We start from the raw sequence: 13689 nt of genomic DNA on the forward strand, positions 1-13689 counted from the left end.
GTGAGGAGTGGCACATTCAGGAGCACATCTGTTCTTAATTATCTTTGACTCACTCCATAATTCAGAGGGCGCCAAATAGTCCCAGAAGAACTTTAAGCATTTACCACCTCGGACACCTTTATATTCTTGTACAACTTAAATAGACAATCAATACCCATAGTATGGGTGCCATCCATAAAAATGCCTTCTCTTCTAGGTAAAGTTATCAGATAGAGCAAATAAAAATACAGAATTCCCACTTAAATTTGAGTTCCAGGTCAGATCAAGAACAAATGATTCTTAGTATGTGTATGTCTCATGAAATATTTAGGGCATACTTTCTCTATTGTTTTTTAAATTATTGATCTGAAATTCAAATATAAATATCCTGTGTTCTATCCTGCAACCATACCTTATGAAAGGGAACAAAGACTAGGCAAAACCCAGGTCAGAGATTTAAGCCAGGTGCAAAGGTTCTACGTGCGTATCCAGGAGAAAATGGAGAATAATTGTGTAGCCTGTAGGACTACCAGACGCCACCGGGAACTGGACAGTTCATGTGTACAAACCAAGAGCTTATTTTCTGTGTGTGTGCGTGTGTGTGTGCATTTGCCTGTCCATGTGGTCTGGGGGTATATAAGGCAGTGTAAGAGGCGCAGCAGACCCAGGCAGGGAACGGAGCACCTCTTGGTCGGGCACTGTCTGGATCTCCATATCATCCTGCAAATGGAACCAGAGTAGTTCTGGAAGTGGGTCTTGTGAGGTCAACCACAGGATGTGTTGAGAGCAATGGAATCCACAATATGGCATCACAAGGGCATAAGCCAGGCGTCCTCAAACTGCGGCCCACGGGCCACATGAAGCCGTGTGAATTGTATTTGTTCCCGTTTTGTTTTTTACTCCAGGATAAGATATGTGCAGTGTGCATAGGAATTTGTTCATAGTTTTTTTGTTTAAATTATAGTCCAGCCCTCCAACGGTCTGAGGGACAGTGAATTGGCCCCCTGTTTAAAACGTTTGAGGACGCCTGCCATAAGCTGTCCACCATAGCAATTCACATAAATATACATGTTTTGAAGATATTATGGACAAGATTGGACTCAAGATTTTGCTGACCTGAGATCCAGGTAACTAAGGTCACCAAGCCTTTTGTATCAATAATCTCATGATTCAGTCTTTGCTTTGGGTACCTTGTGAAAGTGTGTAATGGCTAATTTGTGTATTCAGAGTGGTGCAGTGTCTAATGCATGGGGTCTGGGACCCTGCTGCTGAGCTGAGCTCCCGCTTTGGATGTTCAAGCTGGACAAACTTGTCTTCTCTATCGTCCATTTGGTGGCTGTGACAAGTGTTAAATATTTAACACTTAGTTCTTAGAACAAGGTCTGGTGCTTGGAAAGAGAGTTCTGTGGATGGGCTGTCCCTTTGGCAGGACCCTGGCTGCTCCCAGTCTGGGTGAAGGGGCTAGGCCAGGACATCACTGTGTTTTCCCTCTGATCTGAACTCTCCATGTCCTATAGGGTTGTGTGGGCCACTGGTTCCAGATATGTCCAACAATTTTGAATAAATAGTGTTTAATCTTCACCCACACAAAGTCTCCTTGAGTAGACATGTTCTCCACCCAGGGTTGACCCATTATTTGCCTGCCAAATTTTATTTTGGGAAATGTTCTGGGGTAAGTCTGCTGACAGCCTTTTAAGATGGCCCAGAAGAAACTGGTATAGGCAAGGCATGGATCGCAGGATCCACACAGGAATCTGGATTCATCTCTTGTAATAGACACTCTTGAAATGTGTGTGTGTGAAAGGGTTCAAAGCGACTGGTTCCATCTATCACTGCTCTGTGAGGAACATGTTGAGAGAATTGATGAAAGAATGAACTTGCAGATGTTTAAGCCTTATCCAAGTCAGACCTTTGCAAAAGAAGCTTTGCCATAGAAGTTTATCAACAGGGGCAGGGATTTCTAACCAGCTGCTCATACCTGTCCAGGTCCTGATTAGGGAAAACAGCTCTCTTTATAGAAAAGGTTAGGTGTTAATCAATACCTTATAAATCGCAACATGTTTCTCTTGGAGGAGTGACAGATGGCACCAGTCACTTTGAACCGTTTCACACACACAAATTTATAGCCCATACAAAGCATATGTTTCAAATCCTTAGACCCATCTAAGCGGTTTCAACAGAAGCTGTATTAACTAGACAAACCACAAAATCAGACTTTATTATGGCTTACCAAAAGAAAAATAAAAATACCTCTTAAAAACAAATTTGTTACACATGGCTATTTTTAGATCAATCCCACCAATCCAGTATTGAAACCATCAGTTCAAAACATTTTTTTTACAACGATAATATATGTGTTTGGGATGTTTGATCCCTGGGGAAGAGGGTAGGGTCAGAGGAAAGGGAAAAGTGTTACAGAGGTCCTTTAATCTGTACCCTTAATTGTTGTCAGAATTGCATCCGGTATGTTGATATGATGGAAGGAAAATGACACTTTAGCTCTATGATTTTCTTTCCTAAACCCATATCCCAAGTCTCAAGATGAGAAAAATGAGACAAATGCCAAAAGAGAAATATTCCAAACACCTGACTGGCTCTTCTCAAAATTTTAAATGTCATCAAAAACAAGGAAAAGTCTGAGGAATTTTCACAGTCAAGAGAAGCCCAAGGAGACATACCCACCAAGCGGAATGTGGGAACCTAGACACGATCTTGGGGCAGGAAAAGTACAATGGTTTAAAACTGAGGAAAAGTGAATAAAGCTATGGACTTCAATTAGCAGTAATGTTATGGGTTTGTTAATAGTGACCAACAGACCTTGCTAATGTAAATGTTAATAATCAAAAAACCTAGGTTTGAGTAAATAGAAACTTTCTGTACTATCTTCACAATTTTTCTGTATATCAAAAGTTATTCTAAAAATTAACACAAAAAAGGCAAGCTGGAAATAGGAAGAAAATATTTGCAATTCTTATGCTTGAAAAAAATTATCTTATCTAGGGCAGCACCTGTGGCTCAAAGGAGTAAGGCGCCGGCCCCATATACCGGAGGTGGGGGGTTCAAACCTGGCCCTGGCCAAAAACTGCAAAAAAAAAAAAATTTTCGTATCTAGAACATAATAAAGAACCAATAAGTTTCAATAGCAAAAAGCAAAAGAGTGATTTGGTAAGTAAACATGCAAATGCATGAATAAGCATTTCGTAAAAAGGATTAAGGAATGTAAAGACACTAAAAGATGTTTAAACTCAGTAGTTGTTATGGAAATGCAAATTAAGACCGCAGTGACATATCACTATATACCTATTCAAACAACTAAAAAAAATCACAAGAATGGAAAAGCAAGCATCCCATGTACTCAGTACTAACCTGAAAATAATAGACCAACAACTACAGGCCCACACCAGAGAAAAACACAATTAAATTCAAGAAGTGGAGGGGGGCAGAAGGCTCAGTTAAGTTCCCACCTGTCAGGTACAATGGAACATTTCCTGGGTAAAAGACCCAAGTACAATTCAGACTTTGAACTTCATCTTACAAATGCAAATCATGTAACCTAATCATATGTACCCTCATAATTAACCTGAAATAAAAAATATGTATATCCACAATAACAAATGTTAGCAAAGATGTCAAGAAACTAAATGGCTGATTCCTTGGTAATAATGTAAAATAGAATAGCCACTTTGTTCAGCATTTTCTTATAGGACTACACATGCACTTTATAAACAGACCCAGCAAGTATGATAATTAGCACAGACAAATAAAAACTATGTCCACGTAAAAAGCCAAAAATGATTATTGATTTTTGATTTTTATTGATTAATGATTATTGCTGCTTTATTTGTAATAGCCAAAACTAGACCAACAGAAATGGTCTTCAACAGGTGAATGGTTAAACCAACCACAGTATACACATACTATTCAAAATGACTCAGCTATAAAAAGGAATGAACTATTGATATGTGCAATCATTTTTATAGTTCTCAGCAACATTATGCTAATGGAAAAAATCCAATCTCGAAAGGCCACATAGCATGTGATTCTCTTTATATATCATTCTCAAAATGCCATGTTAATAGCAATGGGAGATGGGCGGTGCCTGTGGCTCAAAGGTGTAGGGTGCCGGCCCCATATGCCGAAGGTGGTGAGTTCAAACCCAGACCCGGGCAAAAAAAAAGAAAAAAAAATTGCAATGGGAGATGGGTGGTTGCCGGGTTTGGGAAAGTTGTGGAGAGGAAGTGACAGAACTCTAAAAGTGCATTAGGAGCCGGGCTTTGTTGCACTGGAATGGCTCTACCTCAATGGTGAAGGTGGTCACATACATGTGCACTTTTGCTACAGTGACACAGAATTACACACATGAGGTACTAATGTTCCATTCCTGGTTTCAGTATTGTACTATAATTACCCTGGAGGAAACTTAGTGAAGGGTATATGGGATCTCTCTGTACTATCTTTTCAAATTTCTGTGAATTTATTATTATTGAAAAATGAAAATTTCTTTTATAAAGAGGCAATGAAAACAACACAATTCTAAAGACTATGATTCACAAGGAACATAATGTTATTAAAATCTATTCACCTGGAAAAAGAGCAATAAATTAGAAATTACAGATTATATGATAAAATAAAAGAGATGCATACATGGTACTAATAGATTTTAACATACTTCTCTCGGGCCTAAAAACATAGCATGAATAAACATGATTTCATAAAATGAGTATATAGAAGCTCTAAATCATAGGTATTTATCAGAATGAAATAATATAATCTATTATCAGATAACAGATGATTTTTTTTTTTTAGTTCAAATGGAACATTATTTTAAATTTGACACTCAACTTTTTTTTTTTTTTTTGGTAAAGGAAAAGAAGAAATAATATAGTCAGTACACAGGAAACAAAATATGTATGGCAGATACTGTGGGCTCCCTCACCCATACTCCTGGCCTACCCTGGAGGTCACCAGGGGGCAGATGTTCTCAGGCTGGTGTGTCTCTGAGTATTGACATCCCTCTGCATGAAGCAGAGGATAAGGGAGCTCCTTATGGCAGGGCTCAGGGCAGGATCAAATGCCTCAGGCGGAAACTTCAACCAGTGAAGAATGAAAAGTGGCGAATGACAGTCCCAGCTTCTTCAACCCTACGGCATGTGGAGATAAGGGGGCCCTTCTTAGATGTGTTTTCTGGAGTCTCTCAGAGGGTGCCCAATGAAGTTGAGCCCCTCTTGCTTGGAGTATAACACAGTCATTATCCCTGTACCACCTTCCCAGCCCCGCACTGTCCCTCCTGGGATCACCTCACAAACGTATGTCTTGCACTCATATTCCTTGGCTCAGTGTTTGCTTCTGGGGAAACCCAAACTAAGACAACTAGCAATGTACAACTACAGACACACATATACACACACACAAACATGTACCAACAAGGTACACAGAGGTCCCTTCACCTGTATATTAAAAATTTTCTCTGTAAAAGCTCTTGGGTTGAAGAGAAAACAAAATGAATAGGATGAAACTGCAACATTTCTAGAAAATAAGTGTATTAAAAATAAGACAAATCTTATTCTGTATGATATAGATAAAGCAGTACTTGGATAAAAATTCACTGCAATAAATTCATGTGTTAAAAAATTAAAATATGTGGGTTAAACTTTCAATTTAAAAATATAAGAAAAAATAATAAAATAAAATTTGAAAAGCAAAAGAAAGTAACCACAAAACAATAAAAATAATAAATGTGGAGGTTTGAACCTAGATGAACTTTCTTTCTTTTTTTCTTTTGAGATAGAGTCTCACTATGGCCCCCTCAGTAGAGTACCGCGGCATCACAGTTCACAGCAACCTCAAGTTGTGGGACTTAAGCGATTCTCTGCCTCAGCCTCCCAAGTAGCTGGGACTAAAGGTGCCCACCACAATGCCCGGCTATTTTTTGTTGCAGTTGTCGTTGTTGTTTACCTGGCCTGGGCGAGTTAAAACCCTCCAACCTCAATGTATGTGACTGGTGTCGTAACTATTGTGCTACAGGAGCTGAGTCCTAGATGAATTTTTGTAAAACAAAGAAAAGAAATTCATAAGCTTTGAAATGATGAGGGGATTAAATTTTGAGTCTATATTATGTAAGTTTATGAAAACAGAAGTGATGACTTCAAGGATATAGGGAGGAAAGGTAGAAAATGATCCTGAGACTCTGTGTGTGTGCGTGCGTGTGTGTGTGTGTGTGTGTGTGTGTGTGTGTGTGTGTGTAGAGAGAGAGAGACAGAGCTATTCAAGCCACAGGAAACAAAGAATAAAATAACCCACTTGAAAGGACTCCCATATGCTCAAAATTGCATAATTTGAGCAATAAAAAGAATAATGACGGCTATGTTAACCAGTGTGATGAAAATGTGTCAAACAGTCTATAAAACCAGTGTATGGTGCCCCATGATCGCATGTACACAGCTATGATTTAATAATAAAAAAAGAGAATAATGACTACAAATTACTAAAACATATTGAAGATATAAAAATACATGAGTGCTTGTTAAAAGTTGGAATCACTTGATGTTTAAGTATTAGATGCTTTCTATTTTTTCTCATTATTATTATGTTTTATAAAGAAGGAAACTGAGGCCCACACCACTAACAAATGGAGGAACAGGGATTCAAAAGCACTCTGACTGCAAGGCCTCCGATCTTAGTGTCCTTTTCCTTCCTTTCTTTTTTATTTTTATTTCTTTGCTTTGTTGTTGTTGTTGTTGAGACAGAGTCACACCCTATGCCCTGAGCAGAGTTCAACAGCTTCACAGCTCACTGCAACCTCAGACTCAGGCTGTGGGCCTCCTGCTACCTCAGTCTCCGGAAGCTGCTGGGATCAGGTGCTTGCTGAGGTGCTGGGCCGGGGTTTTTATTTTTTTAGGAGTCAGGGTCTTACTCTTGCTCAGGCAAGTCTTGAACTCCTGAGCTCAAGCAATTCTCCCTCTTCAACCTCCCACAGTGCTGGGATTACAGGCATGAGCCACTGTGCCCAGCGTTCCTTTTTTAAATTCACTAAAATCTATGGTTCAACGAGCTTACAGAAAGCACAATACAAAAATCAGAAAAGGGGTACTGACCACATCGCCACTGCGCTGACACTGTGATGACCATAGGTTACATAGGAAACACATTATTTTATTGAAATCAAATTTCATGAATACAGTAATTATAAAAATTACATAAACAGTTAGAGAAAGTCATAAATACATTTACATACCTTAGTATTTTTTTTTTAAGGACGGTGAGCTTTATTTAATTTACTAAGAATTCATTCCCTGGATTTTTGACCATCTCAGTCCAGTATTTGCTGGATTATGCGCCTTCTTCTCCTACAAAGCTGGAGTCAATCTTACCAGTCTAGAGTGTCGAATTGGGGAAGCAATAACTGGCCCACACAGACGCAGCCGGAGCTCCAGCAGCCCTGGAGTAAAGATTTGTTGTCATGGAATTTGTTAAGATGGAGTTCTGCAAATCACAGAGAATTAGTGACTATGTTTTTAAAATATATTATTTAATGCGTATGGGGGAGGGAAGTAATTGGAAAAAAGTTAGACTTTTTAAAATAGTTAAAATTCTTTAAACAGTAATCTATTCCCAGAAAGTGTAAAGTCCAGTGTCCTTCTAGTCAATAAAATTGAATGACTTCCTCATTAACTATAATTTAAGTTTATATGTCTAATTAGTCTTGAATTTTGCGAGATCCACATGTATTCAGATCTGAGCAGAGCACTGAGTACCTTATAAGACAAAGCCATAGTTACAACACACAGTATTTAAATAAGGCGGTTTTCTTGCTGTGGAATATAAAAGGAAGATTTCCTGCTTTTATAACTATGGCTTTGGGAGTTTTTTCCAGTGGACAAAAATCCAAGAAATTAATAGGAAAAGTGAAGAGTTTTTAATTTTCTGTTTTAGTAAGAAACATCTCTCATTTGCCTCCTCATTAGTCATATTTTTTCTATAAAAAAGTTTCAGCTTTTTTTCCCTCCTTTCCAAACCTCTTGTTTTCAGGCCTAGAATTCTTCCTTGTCACCAAACCATATAGCTGCTGCTTAGCTAACCTGTGTCAATCTACTTCCCAAAAGAAAAGGCAACTGAGGAGGTAGAAAGTCAGTTTGTTCATAGATTATACAATTCATTCACAGATTATATTTTATTTACAAGGAATAAGTAAATAATAAAAAAAAAAAAGGAAAAGACTAGGAACTTCTGAGATTCAAAAGTAACCAAAGCAATCAAAGTTTTGAAACATATTCTCCCCCCAAAATTAATATGGGCTAATTGCTGTGACGGTTATACTTGTAATGAATCATTTTGTAAAACGACACGGCATGAAATGGACAGGAAAATAGAGGTTTGGTAAGTCATCTAAGACCATTTGGAGATTAGTAAATCATACGATAAATTACTTGTTTGTAAATCAAATTGATAAATTTATTTATCAACTTATCCATAAAGTAGTGATGTATAACAATGATACCCAGGTGCTTCTGAATAAACCACATGGCAATATTGAGGCATTTCAGGAAGAAGGAGATGGCACAGTCACATAAAAAGCAGGAGGCATGAATCCAGCAATTCACTGTGACTGATAATTAATTTTGGCTGTAGTATTCACAGCCCAGGGCCTCCCATCTGACAACAACTCAGTGAGGCAGCTCAGGGTACAAGGTTGGATGGGCATCTTCTTCGAGTGCTAAACTAACTCCACAGTGCTGGGGTTGGAAAGGCACTTGACGAGGCTGTGTCCTTAGTTGTCTTCTGCAAGCGTCACCCATCAGCTGGGCCTTTGGCAGGCTGGTGAGCAGAGCAGCAGGAACCAGACTGTATGAGACTTAAAATCCCAGGGCCCACACCACCTGTATTCTCACCTGCGTGAGTGTGCTAGGCAGCTGCTTTGAACATGAGGAACTTACTGTCTCACCGTTCTGCAGGCTGGAAGTCTGGGGTGAAGGTGCTTTCAGAGCCATACTCCCTCTGAAGGGGTTGGAAAAGGTCTCTTTTCCAGCTGTGAGTGGCCTGCCAGCCCTGCCTAAGATTCTGAATGATTTGGTCTTAGGTGGACCTGAGTATTTCTCCAGATGATTCTATTCTCAGTTAGGCTTGAAGACCACTGGCTTAGTCCACTCAGGATATAACTGGTGTTGGTTGCCAGAAACTGGAGAGGAAAAAACAAAATCTCTTTTTACCCTTCTGAGTTCTAAGCTGGAACGTGTGTGACAAAAGACAGATTGACAAGAGGAAAGCAGAATTTTATTAATGTGTATATGGCATGTATGCATGGGAGGAAACTTGGGGAAAGAAACTCTATGGGAGGTAGCTTAGAAGTCTACCTTAGATAACATCTTCAATATTTTTTGACAAGTGAAGAAAAAGTCCCTTGAATCTCTAGGGGTGGCAAATTAAGGGAAGACAAATACCATATATGAGAAACTCACGGTACATAAAGACTAGTTACCCTGTTTCCCCGAAAATAAGACATCTTCCAAAAATAAGACCTACTTACAGGAAAGACAAGACATCCCCTGAAAATAAGATCTAGTGCATCTTTGGGAGCACACCTTAAAATAAGACACTGTCTTATTTTTGGGGAAACAGGGTAGTAAGTTTGTGATGTGGCTTACTCTGGTGTCTCCAGTCTGACAAGGGTCTAACAGGGGTGTCCAACCTGCAGCCAACAGCTGCATGATGATTTTGTAAGGATTTTTTGCTAGTCTGTGGTGTCAGATATCACAGAAAGAATGCACAAACCTTTTTTTATTTGTTTTGTTTTGTTGCTAATCAGCTTTTGTTAGTGTTTGTGTATTTAAGGTACAGCCTCAGATAACTCTTATTCTTCCCATGTGTGGCAGAGGAAAAAAAGGTTGGTTACCCCTGGTCTAGAGTCATCTCAAGTCATCAATCTTTGTCCTTCCTAGTACAGAAGGGAGAAGGGACTTCTTTGTAAATTTATTTCCTACTTTTTGGCAAATACCTTTTTATACCTGCTTCTTCTCAACAACCTTCAGCTCAAAATGATCCTTACACCAAAATGGTGTATTTGGGGGCTGACATATTCTACCTTTCATTGGTTTACCTTGCCCTGAGGTAAGACGAGAAAGGGAATATCTGAATGAAACTGAGCTACCAAGGCTTGAAAAATGGGCTCCTTGCTGCATGTCATATTCTTAGCTTTGAAATAGAAAAAAGGATAAAAGATCCTAATTTTCCTAAAAAGCACATGGAGTTTTCGCATGGCAAGTGTGTTTACATTTTAAGGTACAAAAAAACATTTATCTCTACTTTGGCGGAATCTGCAGTGGATCTTGTCCCCGGGGTTAATACTGAACCTTTCTCCTGGGCTGTAGATTCCTTCTCTCTCAAATTCCATTCACTTCAAGTATCATCCTAAAGCTTGGGAGTCCCCAAACCACTCTCAGTTCTGATCATCTGGATACAAATTTGGGGTTCTCATGAAGCGCTTAAGGTCAATAATTCACTAGAATAACTCATGCAACTCAAGAAAATACTATACTTCCTATTACTATTTTATTATAAAGGCATACAATCTAGACCAGTAAGAAGAAGATGCTCGTAGCATGACATCTGGGATGGTCCCCAATGAGAATCTTCCACATCCTTAGGATGCGTCACCCTCCAAGGACACTAATGTGTATAACCTGCCAGGAAAGCTCGCCCTACCTTTGGTGTCCAGAGTCTTTACTGAGTTTTATTCCTGGGCATGATTGATTGATTGAATCATTGGCCATGTGCTTGAACTTGATCTCCAGCTTCCATTACTTCCTCAGAGTTGGGGCTGGTATCATGGGGCTCTAAGCCCCAACTCTCCAATCACATTGTTGGACTTTGTGTCACAACCAGGCCCCCCTATTAAACATACCTAGGGGCCCCCACTATGAGTCATTTGATTAGTATAAATTCAGGTTTGGCCCAGGAATACAGTGTGAATAACAAAGATATTCAGGAAATTCCAAGGGCTTGAAGGATTCCCCCCAGGAATCATATATAAAGATCAGCCAAATTCATTATTGAACAACAGATATACGCTAATAACATGACTTATTACTGTTGATGTTGACCTGTGTCACCTGAGGTAGTGTTTTTCAGGACCCTGCTTTAGCTTTCCTCCTCCCTCCCTCCATTCTTGTGATACTTTCTTTAGCTGTTCCTCCCTCCCTCCCTTCCTTCCTTTCTTTCAGAAACAACAGAGTTTATTCACTTGGGAGTTCACAAAGAAAGTGGTTTTAAAATTACCCTTTTTCTCCTCCATTCCATACTGTACTCTTTGGAAATGTCACTCTGAGCATCTCACACTTGTGGAGTGGTGAGTAATCTTTTAACAGTTTGCAGAGTATCTACATAAATTATTTGTTTCTTCTTCATGAGAGATTTTTCTTTTCTCCTACGTTTATTTATTCCATCATCTATTTATATTAGTATGAATTAATGGATATTTACTTTATACTTTCAGTTCTAATCCAATACTAATTTATTTATTTTGTGGTCAAATTCCTTCAGTTTTGGCCATTGGGGGCTCTTTTAGTTGAGTTGTGTCCCTGCTAACATGGTGTGCGTTTTGGTGGGAGGAGGAGTGAGAACTCCCTTATCTAGAAATACAAGATGGTTCAGGCTGACCTTGCGTGTTTCTTGCGAATGGAGAAATCAGCTGTTTTTCCAAGGAGACTTGGTGCCTGCCATTAGATAAGAGTATTAGAAAATAAGATGTGGATACTGAATATGCATGTTGGTACTGGAGTGTTCCTGTTTCTGGTTCTATTAGCTGGTGGAGTAAGGGAACATATGTGTATATACTAATCCTTGTATATAAATATATATGTCTAAATATTTGTATATGTGACCATCTGTATTTATATTAAGCTAAACATAAATTTACACTGATGTCTCTAACTCTAATCCTTTAACCCATTCCAATCACCTCCCCTTGCTAGTTTGCACACGCCCACTCCAACAGAGAGAAGCCTGGCTCTCTCATCATGTGTCATTTATTTACTTAATTGTTCAATTCCAATATACAAGTACAGAAGTATCAAAATTACTAAGCAGTTCCCCCATGGGATAAAAGCTGATAGCTAAAGTGCAGTTCTTAGGTGCCATTTCCTTTGCTGCTAGCCTTATAGACACCACTCATTTCCAAAGTTACTTAGGTCAGCACCTTTTCCTCACCTCCTTCAGGGAGGTAGTTTCATACATTTGTAGTGAAGTGAGATTGCTTTTTCACAATATGTATTCCGTTACGAAATCCACTGATCTTCAAATAATTTTTTTTTTTTAATTTTTTCACAGTCAGTTGAATAGGCTAGGAGCTAAAATACAATGTGACAAGCAGCGTTCTCTTTGTTTGGCATGGCTGCTCTTAGGTGAGCTTGTCTGAATAAGATGTCCTGGTCCATAAGAGCCTTTGTCATCTCTTCCTCTGATTACTTGGTCAGTGTTGGGAAACACTAGTCCCAGTAGTGCCTAGGTAGTGTCACAGGTTAGTGGGTCAGTGACTGGAGGCACCCCACATGTCTATGAGAAAAGAAAAACACCTTTCTCACAAATGCAATCACTACCACCTGTGGCAACAAAGGTCTTTGCTTCCTTAGTCTATCTCGGGAGTAAACTTTTTGGATCATGAGGGCTCCATCTTCTGCACGCACTTTGGGAATACCATGTATATCCATGTATTCTAACCTGAAAAGTTACCTATGAACTTTTGAAAAGGCTTATTGGTTCAAGTAGCCTCTGAAATAAACAAATTTGCCACATTAAAAAAATAATTTTAGAGAGCTCTCATCCTAACTGATGTTCTTACTGGTACCTATGATAAAATCATATTGAAAACAGAACATAGGGAGTATAAGGCGCCAGGATTAGAGGCTCCTCTATCACTAATATTTCCTTATTATTTCCTAATAAGTAGAAATTAGATTTAGGAGAGTTAAAATCCAAATCCACCATAAATTCTCCTTCTTTTTCCTCTTATATATTCATTTTACTTCAAATTTCCTGAATGTGACCCTCCAGAAGATCTTTTGAATCTCTGGTCCCCTAATTTAACATATCCCACCTCCAAATGTAGACCTATTTCTTTAGTAAGTTTCTTTAGGTTAGTAGAGGAAGTTTTGTAAAAATTAGCCTGAATTATGACTCCTGTTTTGGGGATGCCCATTCATTCTTGAGCCATTTTCTCCTGTGAACCACCCTTGCTTTCCTGTTGGTCTCATTTGGTTTCTATTTTTCAGGGGCACATGGCTTATTAGGCTTGTGTGTGCAGGTGGACACATCAGCAGGCCTAAGATTGACAGCCCCACAAAATATGGCTGGACAGAAATGTGATTTGCATTCCATTTGCAATTAGCCTCCCTGCCATTGCCAGCTCTCAGGGTAGCTAAGTCTTTCTTCCTGCCTGCTTCTCTCTCTCTCTCTCTCTGAAGTTATATATCTTTTCAGATGCCTATTTGCCTCTGGTGTATCTTTTATATCAAGATTTTTATTAAGCTCTTTGCCCATAGTTTGCATTGCTTGTTCTCTTTTTTGTAAGTTTTAAGGATTCTTTGTACACTAGTTCTCCCTTATCCAGATGAGATAATATTCTAAGACCCCTGATAGATGCCTGAAACTACAGATAGTAACAAACCCTATACATGCTATTTTTTCCCTATGCATATGTACCTATGATAAAATTTAATT

The sequence above is a fragment of the Nycticebus coucang genome, chromosome 11, assembly GCF_027406575.1.
Source record: "Nycticebus coucang isolate mNycCou1 chromosome 11, mNycCou1.pri, whole genome shotgun sequence".
Taxonomy (NCBI): Eukaryota; Metazoa; Chordata; class Mammalia; order Primates; family Lorisidae; genus Nycticebus; species Nycticebus coucang.